Raw genomic sequence first — 11,881 nt, 5'->3', positions numbered from 1 at the left:
AACTTTACTATGATGTCTAAGTGTGTTCAGAGTCTCCATATGAAACTGAATCTGAGAGATGGACTTAGGAGACAAGATCAGTCATCCACCATATCATAAAGGAAAGCCATATGCATTTATAACCTTGAACTTCCCTTCTTATATTTGTGGCTTTGTAGTTGTTTAGAGATTAAAATATATATATATGTAAATAAGAAACCTACATATTTCCTGAGTCAGATACTGGTGGTGGTGAATTGTTGAAAGAGTTAATTTATTTTAAAAAAAATCAAATATTAAAAATTATCAAAATAAAATATCTGTTGTAAATAATGAATTCACTATGAAGATTAACACTTTTTAAAACAGACTTTGGGAAGGTTATAACTGCTGTGCCATATATATAAGTACATACTGTTTCTTCAGTATGACTTGACTTGAGAATATTTATATTTGCTGTATTAGCCCCATCTGGTGAATTCAAACTGCACTGCAAACCAGACAGACTTCATTCTGAACTCCCACATTCCAGCTCTTAGGTAAGTGGTGGGACATACAAGGAGACCCACATTCCTTTCTCTTTGTCACAGTAGCAACAGTGCGAGCACCAAGAAGGAATCCTCATTAGTATAGCATTAACATTAACATAGTTTCTAAGCTTTTCTTCTGTTTAATGGATTCATCTTGCAAGTTATGGTGATACTATCTTAATTTGCATTCACAAATATGAGCAGTCCTATAATCCACTTTAGCCATTCACAAACAGATGTATCCTTCTCTTCTTTTCTTCAAGTGCTCTTCGAGCTGAGATGATGTGTGACAAAGCAGAGTCTGTTCATCTATCTCCACTGCTCCAGCAGAAGGTTTAGCTTTAAGTATATTTCTTGGACACAGTTGTGATTCACTTTGTGTAACTGAGAAGGGATGACAGCCATCAGTGGGTTCCTTTCAGAGGAGCCGTTAGTGGTCCTGGGCAGCCTGGTCTCGGTGATCCTCCCTGAGCAGGGGGGTGGGATGAGATGACCTCCAACACAGTTCTTTCCGTCCTTAACTATTCTGTGATTCTGGAAGTTTAGCTTTTACAGAATGATATATATTTATGCAAGACTGATGTAAGTCAACATTATTTTTAATATGTGGCATTTTACATAGCTGCTGTAGGCATAAAAGTTGTTTTGAAGTGCAGAATGAGGATGTTTGTTTCTAGATAACAAATGAGGAGGCTGCTTGCTTCTAACATACGGGTTAGTAAACCCAGTCAGCCTTTGATATGCAGTATATCAAATAAATGCATGCTAAGTACTTGTCCAACTGGAAGTCTGACTTGCTCCATGCTTACTAAGTCTTATTCAGTTTCTCTTTACACTCCCTCTCCCCCTGCATGTCTAAAGCAAGTGATAGACTTTTAAAAAGTGTGACTTGAAGGTTATCTGCATAGAGTAGACTGCAGAAAAATGAGTGATAACAGTCAATCTTTTACTGCCAGACCTAGCTGAAGATTAGTTGCTCTGCTAAAGCAAGTTGAAATATGACTACAGTAGGTTTCTTTCCATCAATTCCCTTGGAAAATTCAAACATAATCTTATCAATATAATATAAATCATTCTAGAAATCCTAAACCATAACGTTTTCCATTTCTTGTTGTCTTCTCACAGCTGTGGCTGGAGAGAACTGTGGACAATTGTGGACAAAATAGCACTCGCTACTGGTGAGGTGTAGGGCTCTCACAGCCTTTGTTCAAAAAAGGTGAATAAAGGAGACTTTAAATATACCTTAAATAGGAACATTAAATAGAAACATACCCTAAAAGGGAACTTGACACATTTAGATACTTTGAGAGGTAGTTACCTTTAAATGAGCAACAGGAGGGATTTTACTGTGTGGTGTGTCCCTTCAGTAAAATGTGTTTCCTTGCAGTCTTAGTCTAATTTGAATGGAATATTCATTATACCAGCTAGGCCAGTATTTCTTATTCTCCCCCAAAATCTCACATGTGTTCACTAAATTCAATTGCATCAGAGCATTCCAATACAGGTAATGTTTCTGCTAAAGAAGACTGAGAAGAATTTCCAGTGTTTGTTTTTCTGTCATAACTGTAAAATTTAAACTCTGTAATGTCCCAAAATGGAAATAGGAAATTAATTAGTGGTAATAAGCCAAATCACATGATTACTTTTCTTGCTTTATAACATAACTTGATGACATAAAAAAGCTTGCTAAATTCCTCCTGATTAAACAATTATTCATCTTATGCTGCCTTTACCTTTAGCAAGAAGTTAGAAATCAGAGAATGCAAGTCCAAAATATAAAGTATTAATAAAGTATTAATAATACATCTGTAACAACAATTATGCTTTTCTGTCTTTCACTCTCAAAACATACATCCAAAATTATTTGTATTTTTCCAGTCAGTTTAAAAAGTCATACGCCACAGTCAAGTTTGTATGTATATACACGCAGTGAGTTTTCAGTCCTGTTTACCCTTGTTAGCACTAAACCTGCACAAACTCAAGATCAGCCAGTGGATGAAAAGAGAAAGACTTTTGCCTTCGAGGCTGCAGTAGATGCTCATCAACACTTTCTACTTCAAAAAGGAAGTTTTCTGGGGGAGCCATTTTGCAGTGTATTGGATGCATTTAATTGAGGTATTATTGTGACTCAGCTGGTAAAATGCAGCTGAGTTCCTAAGTATAGCCTGAGAATGCTCAAACCTTCTGATTTTGTTTTGGTTTCTGAACAAAATCAGACTTGTGGCCCTTACTGATCTAGACTAGCTAGGTCCTCGCCAAGCCCAACTCAGTGAGCACAATTGTATTCTCACCATCATGTAGTCAGGCACAGGACAACTCAAGCTGACTCCATCACTGCTGTGAATTCTGGCACTAAAGCTTTCATAGAAACATTTACTGTGCTGATAGCTCCAGGACTGCTCTGTTTGAGCTTTGATTTTTCTCTGCCTTCCTGACTACAAATGTGTTGAGGTCACAAAGCAAAATGATAGGCAGTATGTATATCACCTTCAGCACAAGGCTCTCTTGCTGTCATTGTTCTAAAGAAAAAGGTCAAGCTTAATGAACTTCTGCCATATCAAATCATTTTTGATGTGCGTGTGTTGCCATATACTGCTGCACTTCATCAGGATTCTGAAAATTGAGGGAAAGTGAAATGCTGTGCTATCTGTAGTTGTTACATTTATTGCATCACAGAATAGGTTTACAGCATCAGTTCATCATTCTCAGGTATATTCTCATAGATTTCATAGTAAGAGAATCTTGATCCTTAATTTCAGAAACAGTTTACTGTTTGGACACCTGCACCTACTAAAACTTTCAGATTTCATTCAGGGGATACCTCTGTGCTGCATAACAGAGATTATCTTAAATCCTAGGGAAGACCAAAGACGAGATTTGGAAGAAAGGCAAATAAAAAAAAAAATTGTGAAGGAGCATTCTCAATTCATCAGCTATCCAATTACACTCTTTGTAAGTGTCTTGTTTGAGATGCTAATAGTACACACTTGGAAACACTAGTTGAATACCTAATGTCCTTGCAGCTTTCCCAGATGCTACTAGTAGAACAGTAACTAAGCTGTCTTTGTACTGTTAGCATTAACGTTTACAAGAAAGATTCTATATTAAGTTTGTGATAATTTCTGGATTTTTCTTCCTAATGATCACTTTAAGACAATTATCTATATATTTATACTTTCTACCAGTCTGTCTATATACTGATCTTCTCACTTCACAACTCAGAGGATATCTTATAAAACTAACATAATGATGGTGAGTATAGTCAGACACAGCTGGTACTTTTGTTAAAATCTGGACTATTTGACAATGAAAATACAGATTTGTAGCTGAACATCCTAATTATGTGGGTAAAGTAATAAACTTTGAATATATATTTTATACTGATATACCATAAAGCTGTACATTTATGGCCAAAGAAGAAGTCTGGTTGACACTGACCACTGTAGTAATTATGTCTTTTAAGCAGCAAGTTTATAGTTTTAGCTCCAAAATTGACAAAAGATGAGCAGAAAGCAATCTAGAAAAACATTCCGAATACCAGGTGTGTCAGTATTATTTTTCATGAATGAACTCCATGAAAATGCAAAGTGGGATTGGAAATGCTTCTCATATGACCTATAATGACCCATAGTCCTAAAAAAGCATTGACATGCAGGGAAGTCAGTGAAGATGGAAACAACATGCAAATTAAAGAACAGAACAGGGATGCGAATGCAGAGGTTTCTAGCGAAAATAACAGACCACTGTAATTTTTCCATCTCACACAACTAAGGAGAATGTAGCCAAATCATCATGGTTATATTTGGTATAAACTCAAAACTGCATTTCTATCAGACAAAGTCGAAAAAGTTCTACAGAACTACAGGTAAGGGACAGATACTTCATTTTGACCAAATGATCTGAGGAAATACACTTTTAGGTAACTCATTAGAAAGAACAGCTATGCCTTGGAAAAGAAAAAAGATGAAAAATCTCTTCTACTACCCCAATCCTTTACTACTCCTTCTTGCAACTCACATTTGTAGATCTACTCTAAAAGAGCAAAAGCAAGGCACAGAAAATGCATTTGATCATCCATTTTTTATATTTATATTTTATAATAAAGAACTATTCTGGTTAAAGTGAACTTGCCATTTTTATTTTAAATACAAGACAAATTTTTAAAGTAACTTAAATTTAACAAAACAAACTTACTTTCACTATTCCAGACATATCTAACCCAGATAATGTGGAGATATGGATTACCTAGCCATTCAGAATCTGAAATGATTTTTTTTTTCAATAGTCTCTGGGATAAAAAAAAAGCCAGAGCTATCTACTGACAAGTACCAACCAACAGTGCTCTGATTTACAAATAACCTGGTGACTTCTAATAACTCTAGTCTGTCCTACTTTTATAATGTAAGGCACTGTAGAGCAGCTGCATTATACTGACATTCATATTAACTGGCTAAGAATACCCTCAGCTCATCTGCCTGCAAAGCAGGATTTCAGTATAAATGGCAAAGTTACTGCAGGAGATTTGCCTCACTGTGGCAGGAAACATCACTTTGAAAGAGATGAAAACTGACTTTCCCTGTAATTCACCATGCCTGTTTCCTGTAGCATAGCCTACAGATAAATTTATGTGTGATTAATCAAGTACTCATACAGTTCTTGACAAAATTTCTCAAAGTTCCTATTTATAGTCAGCTTTAATCAAGATAATCGTACTCTTTTTTTTTTTTTTTTTTTTTTTTTTGCATTCTTTGGAGAGAAAGCTGAGATTCAGGGCTGTCCTGTTTCACTCTTTCCCCCTAAGAAAGGCATCTTTTGATCTGACAGAAGAAAAATAACATTAAACTGCACATAAACAGAGTGTTCATCACAGGCAGATGTGAAGACTTAACCCATTATTACCTGCAAGTAGTCCATAATTCTAGAATCTTTTTTCTTTAAGAGTATCTGCAATAAAATGGAAGTTCCAAGTCTGAAAAGTGAAAAAACAAAACTATCAACCAAGTGCTACAAACTCCTCCCAGATCCTGTGACAGATTCAAAACATTTTTTCTTAAAAGTATAGAATGATACTAAAGATGATATCCTAAGTTTGAAATACTAAAAAGAATCAATTTTATGGACTTCTGTTTTAAATGCTAACAATGTCCCCTATGGAACTGAGCTTGCACATTTTTTAAATTTCTATCATTTCTCAAGGCTTTGTTGAAACTTGCATCTAAACTATAACATGTGCTGTCATACTGAATCCGGTTTTTATAATCTGAGTATATACATGGAAAAAGTATTGGGTTATTTCCACACTTCTTGATAAGGCTCTGCTATTTTTCTAGTGTGACTTTTCCACCACCACAACTTTTTCATATCTTCATGGGAAGTCCAGAATTTTGTCTGAAGCTCCTCAGCCAAACCACCTGCTCTCTGGAAGAGGTTTTTTTTCTCCAAGTTTTTTCTCCTGAGTTAGGATCTATTGCAACTTTGACCCATAAATGGAAAAAAAATAATAATCTTAACTGTAGCTGTATTAAAGCTACAGGTGTGACCATACTTCTTCTTACAAAGCTAATATTTCTGCTCCTGATTGCATATTGCTTTAAAGGTGTTCTGATGGTTATGGCATCCTACTGTCATTCTCTAAACCATGTAGATATATGTACTGCTTTTTTGTGTGTCATGCTGAACAAAGACAACACACATTTCAGAAAACAGTTACTGCAGTCCTCTTACTGTGCTCTTAAAGAGCAGAAACAGACAGTGGAAAGAAGCACTTGTAACCCTGTGGAAGAATGTCCTATGTCTCTGTGTTTTCATAGATATAACTCTAGGTTTGTATGTGTAGTTACAGCTAGGAAGTGCATCATTATGCACCAGTTCTGGGAAAGTGTAAGTCATAATATGGATATATGGTGTAAAACTCCAATACAGTATTTCTTTTTCCAGTCACAACAGAATGCAAAGACAAACCTAAAATATTAAATTATACTGATTAAAGTCTATTTATTTTGTACAAACAGCATATAAAGTAATTTATGTTAAGATTAGACAATCATGCTGAGGCCTTTCCACATTCCATGCTCATTCTCTCAGCCCTTCTATGCAGCTGAGCTTTTATAAGTTACACTTGGCAAGTAACATTAGAAATGTTGACTCCTGTTATAACCAATGCATTCTTGAACAGTACAAGTCCCCTCAGAATTCCTTCTGAGAGCAACAACTGACTGTTATCATACTCTTACCACGTACTTCAAAAACCATACACTTTTACAAGAATGATGCCCGTTTCCATACATGTTGCCCTTGTTCCATACAATTATTGCTGCCATCTACAGTTCAGAAGCACGACAACATTTTAGGAAGTTATTTTCTTCTCTGCCTTTTAAGAACCCTTCCGCTACAAAAATATGAAAGTGATGATTGATACTACTTCTGATACAAATCACTTCTTTTGTGACCTAACGATCATCTCCCAGTAAGGCATGAGAAAGTAGGAAATAAGACAGCCTGATGAATAGTTTTAAGAAAGCATGGTGTTTTGCTCAGCCAGCAGTCCCTAGCCAGCTTTACATCTCATTATGATAGCACAGGTTTCACATGCATAATTCCATGTGTTAAAGAAATCCAGACACACATTTCCACATCTTTCTACTTATGTCAGTTTTCTGACATCTACTGTATAGGCGATTTCGATACTGCAGTTTTGTTTTCTGTAAGTAAAAACCCTGAAGCACTGAGATAACATGACAAATCTGTCTCAGAACTCAGACAGAATTAATTTCAAAAGCACTAAGACTACAACATCAAGCACTCAAGGATTAGTTAAATGCTGGAATTAAAATTCTCTGCATGATTTCATTTAATTTCTTTGTGGCTTATAAAAATAATATAAAAAAAAGTCTTATTCAGCAACACCAAAGAAGCCTGTGGGAGAACAAACAAAAAAACCCCGTTTTCCTGAGTGTTATTTCAATGCTTTGAATATTAAATAACTTCCAGCATGTTTTACTTTGTCCTTTGTTAATTTTTAAGTTCAATAAAACTTTATAATTAAATCCTCTAATAACATGCAAATGTATTTAGGGAACAGGTATGGAGCTTATCCTTAGAAAAGCAGCAAATGCAAGACTGCAGCCTTTGCAGATAGTGCAGCAATGCATCACAGAACCATACAACAGCCTAAGTTGGAAGGGAGCTTAAAGCCCACTTATTTCCAGCCCCTGCCATGGGCTGGTGGCCCACCCAAGTCAGGCTGCCCAGGGCCCCATTCAGCCCGGTCTTGGGCACCTCCAAGGATGGGGCACCCACAGCTCTCTGGGCAGCAGTGCCAGGGCCTCACTGCCCTCTGAGTAAAGAAGTTCTTCTTAACATCTAACCTGAATCTCCCCTCTTTTAGATTAAAGCCATTACCCCTTGTCCTATCACTATGAGACTATTTAGAAATTTGGTCCCCTTCCTGCTTATAAGCTCCCTTCAAGTACTGCAAGGCCACAGTTAGGTCTCCCTGGAGCCTTCTCAAACATTACAGCATGTGTTGTTGGTACGGAACAGTTTTGATTTTAAAAGTTTTTGATTTTAAAAGACCTGGTTCTTCAACACTGAAGAACACTGAAGTTGCTCTGATTCTGACAAAAAAAAAAGGCAACGATTTGCCTGGGATTAGATTGAGTATTGTGGTTGTTGGCTTTTTCTTGCCGTTGCATTTACAGTAATGTTTGAAGTAGGAGATCTCACTGAATAAATGGCAGGTCCCCCTTGTTATTTATTTTAGTTCAATATAATTTTAAAAAGTAAGAAAAAAGAAAGAAAAATCTCTATTGATCCCTCAAATGCTGGGTACAACATTTAAAAAAAAAAAAAAAGGAGGGGGAGAAGCAAAAGGGAAGAATTATTTTAGTCTAGTTTTAGTCTAGTTTCCTAAGGCAATGAGACATGCTATAGTGTTGTGGTTGTCCATCAATCTATTCTTAGTAATTTTGACTTATTTAAGCAATTCAATTTAAGCTAACAAAGGAATAGAGATCATAGAGATGTTGAAGCCCTAGAAAATGAATAGGCAGGTAGCAGAGATGCATCCCCTTGTAGCCTCTTTTGAAGGAAGGTGCAGGAGCGTCCAGCTTCATCCTCGCAGTCTGTCTAGCCTAAGAGCTGGGAGGCAATGGCTGACAAGCACATGTGTGTGGCAGCCACAGTCCGTGCTGCTTCTTGTCCAGGCTGTAAATCAAAGGATAAATGGATTTGGGACAGTGAGAATGGCTAGGGGGATGTGGAACAGAACAAACTTGTGTGTGAATGTGCCAAGAACAAAGGACTTGAAAATATCAGGCTTCAGCAATTTTCCCCATTACTAGAACATAATGTGTTAACATATGAAAGTATACTAATCTCTTAATTAAAAAAAGGGAAATATTTTGAACAGATCTCCCCAAATTAACTGAACTGGCAGAAACCAAGTTTGCAACACCTTAACCAAAATCTGAAGCAATGTGAAACTGTAATCATTTAAAATAGAAGAACCACAGGAACAAAATGTCAGTCTTCACCAGCCCTCACCGCATAACAGAACAAGAATATAGAACTGTTCAACATTCCTGAAGAAAATATTAGCTTTATACAGGCACACAAGGACTGGCATTAAGCAGAGCTTGGAAAACTCGGATAAGTTGGTATGAGATTACTTTTCCTATTGGTTTTGCCAAACAATTTTGGAAAAAAAAAAAAAAATCAGTCTGCTTTTGAAAGCTAAATAGCACAATCACCAAAGAAAAACAGAATTATTACTTCAGTCACGCTGACATCAGACCATATGAAGGCCTGTGATTCCAAGCACAAGTAAAACCTTCCACTGGTCTTCACATGTTTAACATGAAGTATATCTCTAAATCTGAATGACTGAATTCACGTTAGTCAAGAGATGAGAAGATAAAAGACTTACGTAAGAAAAACATGTTTAATATTTTGATAAAAGTGGCATCTTAAAATTTTGGATATGTAAATAATTTTTAGTAGGATATTACATGAAACAAAAGAACTGGAGAGATGTGCATAGGTGGTAATAGTTTAGCAGTTCCCTAAAATACCTCACTATTTTGATACAAATACAGGTAAGGAAACATTTCAGTTGATGGAATCTGAAAAGAGTTTTGACCTAAAAGGTACGTCATATAGAATGCACACTAGATCAAGACAATCTTTTATCTAACAAAAGCATTAAAGATACATTGAGTATAACTGTCACGCTTTATTACACAGCATATAAAAGCCATTAAGCTGCTTTAAGGAAGCAGATGAGTAAAGCACCTGAAGTACACCTGAAACCAGTCACTATGCAATGAAAGGAACGTGTAACTCTCTAGAAAGGATTTTGGATTGTATTGTTCTGTAGACTTCGGCGTTCAAGAGAAAGAAAAAGTAACGCATTGACAATAACTGCAAAATCAGAGCTGAGGAGTAAAGCAAAAAAAAAACCAACCAGTGTAAGCACCAAAGAGGTGATCTGGCCTGGGTGGAACCGAAGAACTTTCTAGGCTGGGCATTGGCTGAAATCCAGCTTTGAACTGAGTCAATAACTTCACTCTCCCTGTTTGATTTCTTCTGTGTGCTGACCAGCAGCTAATGTTACAACATCTTGCATTACTGTTGACACTACAATTAATTTTTCCTTCTAATTAAGGCCATATTTTGGCCCTCCATTTATGTTGCTTGTATAACATCTCTGCTCAGAAGGGCAAGGTCCTCTAAGTCATTGCACCAGTGCAGATCCTGATGCAGATACTGCAGAAACTGCAATGAAGCAAGCTGTAATTTTAACTCCTCATCTAGTTTTGAACGTATACTTAATGTATCTTCTTGTTTGTCAGAGATGATAACAAAATGGACTAAAAATTCCCTGAATTAAGCCTGTAGGCCCCATTTCAATCAGATGTTAGTTTAGGTCAAACTGCAGGTTAAAGAATGCGAAGAACATCAGATTCAGCATAAAGAGCTTCAGTTAGATGCATTTGTAGAGCTAAGCATCATAACTTCTAATTCACAAGGCGTGCTACCCAGCATAATTTAGGATGCTTAACTGGAATAAGAGCAGGTTATGCATATAGAAATTAGATTCTCACGCCAGTCAGATGCTGACCTAGATAGCTGTTTGGAGCGTGTCCAAGAGACAACAGAAATACAAAACAAAACAAAACAGGGCCTGGGATGAATTTTGCTACAGAAACAACATCCTTTTTATTCCTCAAGCAAATAAATGGCTGTTCTTTACAGAAAGGAGATTCTCCTTGCAGACATGCTTTCATCGCTTAACAGTTTTAATGTGTACATTCACTTGGTATTTTTATCTCCAGAAGTGGATCAGCTCCAAGAGAAAAGTTTCAGAAGCCAGTTTGGAACACACGCGATGCAGATCCTTCTCCTGAGACACAAAGGCCTGCATTTAATGCCTCGCTCCCAATCAGGTTGTTCAGGATGTAAAAATAGCCCCCTTGCTGGATGCGCTCATCGCAGAGCTGCTTGCTGTAAGGAGACAGACGCTTATCAGAGACTTTAAGCACAGCGCATAAATGGAGAAAGGCATAACCTCTGAATGCCACCACGTCACACTGACAGTCAGCAGTGGCCGTGCACAGCCTGGGCACCTCAGCGGGTTTCAGGCTTTGGGATCTAACAAATACAACAGCGCTGATATCTGCCTGTCATCTGCCGTTACAGCTCAAACCCTGAGGTAACTGCATTGCTATGTAGGCCTTCCGAGCTTCTTGGAACTGATCCCTCAGCTCTTTTTATCCCACAGAGGTCTAAGAACTGAGAGGCACAGCCCTGTTCAGCCTTCAGACCAATATCTGCTTCGTGAGGAGCTGCTCTGCTTTCTCCATTAGGCGAAACGCCTCACGCAGCACCACCGTGACGTGAATCCCGCAGCCGGCCCGGCAGCCGCAGCCCGCCCGAGGGGAGCCGCAGCCACCTGCACGGCCGGCTCGGCGGGAGCCGCCCGGCGCGCACACAGTTCTGAGAGAAGACGGGGCGGCTCCCGGCCCGCACCCCACTCCTGAAGGCTGTGGGGGGGGGCGGGGGGGGGGGGGGGGTAAAGCGCAGCGCCTTCCAGGCCCTTCTGGAGCCCGCGCCGAGCAGCGCGCAGCGCGGCCCATTCTAGGACGTTCCATGAGGAGCGGAGCCGCGATGACGTCACCGCCGCTTGCGCAACCGCCCCGAGGCCGACCCCACGCCCCTCAGCGGCCACCCCCGCACGCGCACGCGCCCCGCTCGCCCCACCCCTCCCCGGCCGTGGGGCCGAACCGCCGCTCGAGCGAATAGGGAGCGCACGCACCGCCTCACCCCTCACTCCGCACGCGCGGAGCCCGCCCTCACCCCAATGGCTGAAGTAA

The sequence above is a fragment of the Phasianus colchicus genome, chromosome 5, assembly GCF_987193195.1.
Source record: "Phasianus colchicus chromosome 5, bPhaCol1.hap1.1, whole genome shotgun sequence".
Lineage (NCBI taxonomy): Eukaryota > Metazoa > Chordata > Aves > Galliformes > Phasianidae > Phasianus > Phasianus colchicus.
This window is presented reverse-complemented; position numbering follows the sequence as displayed.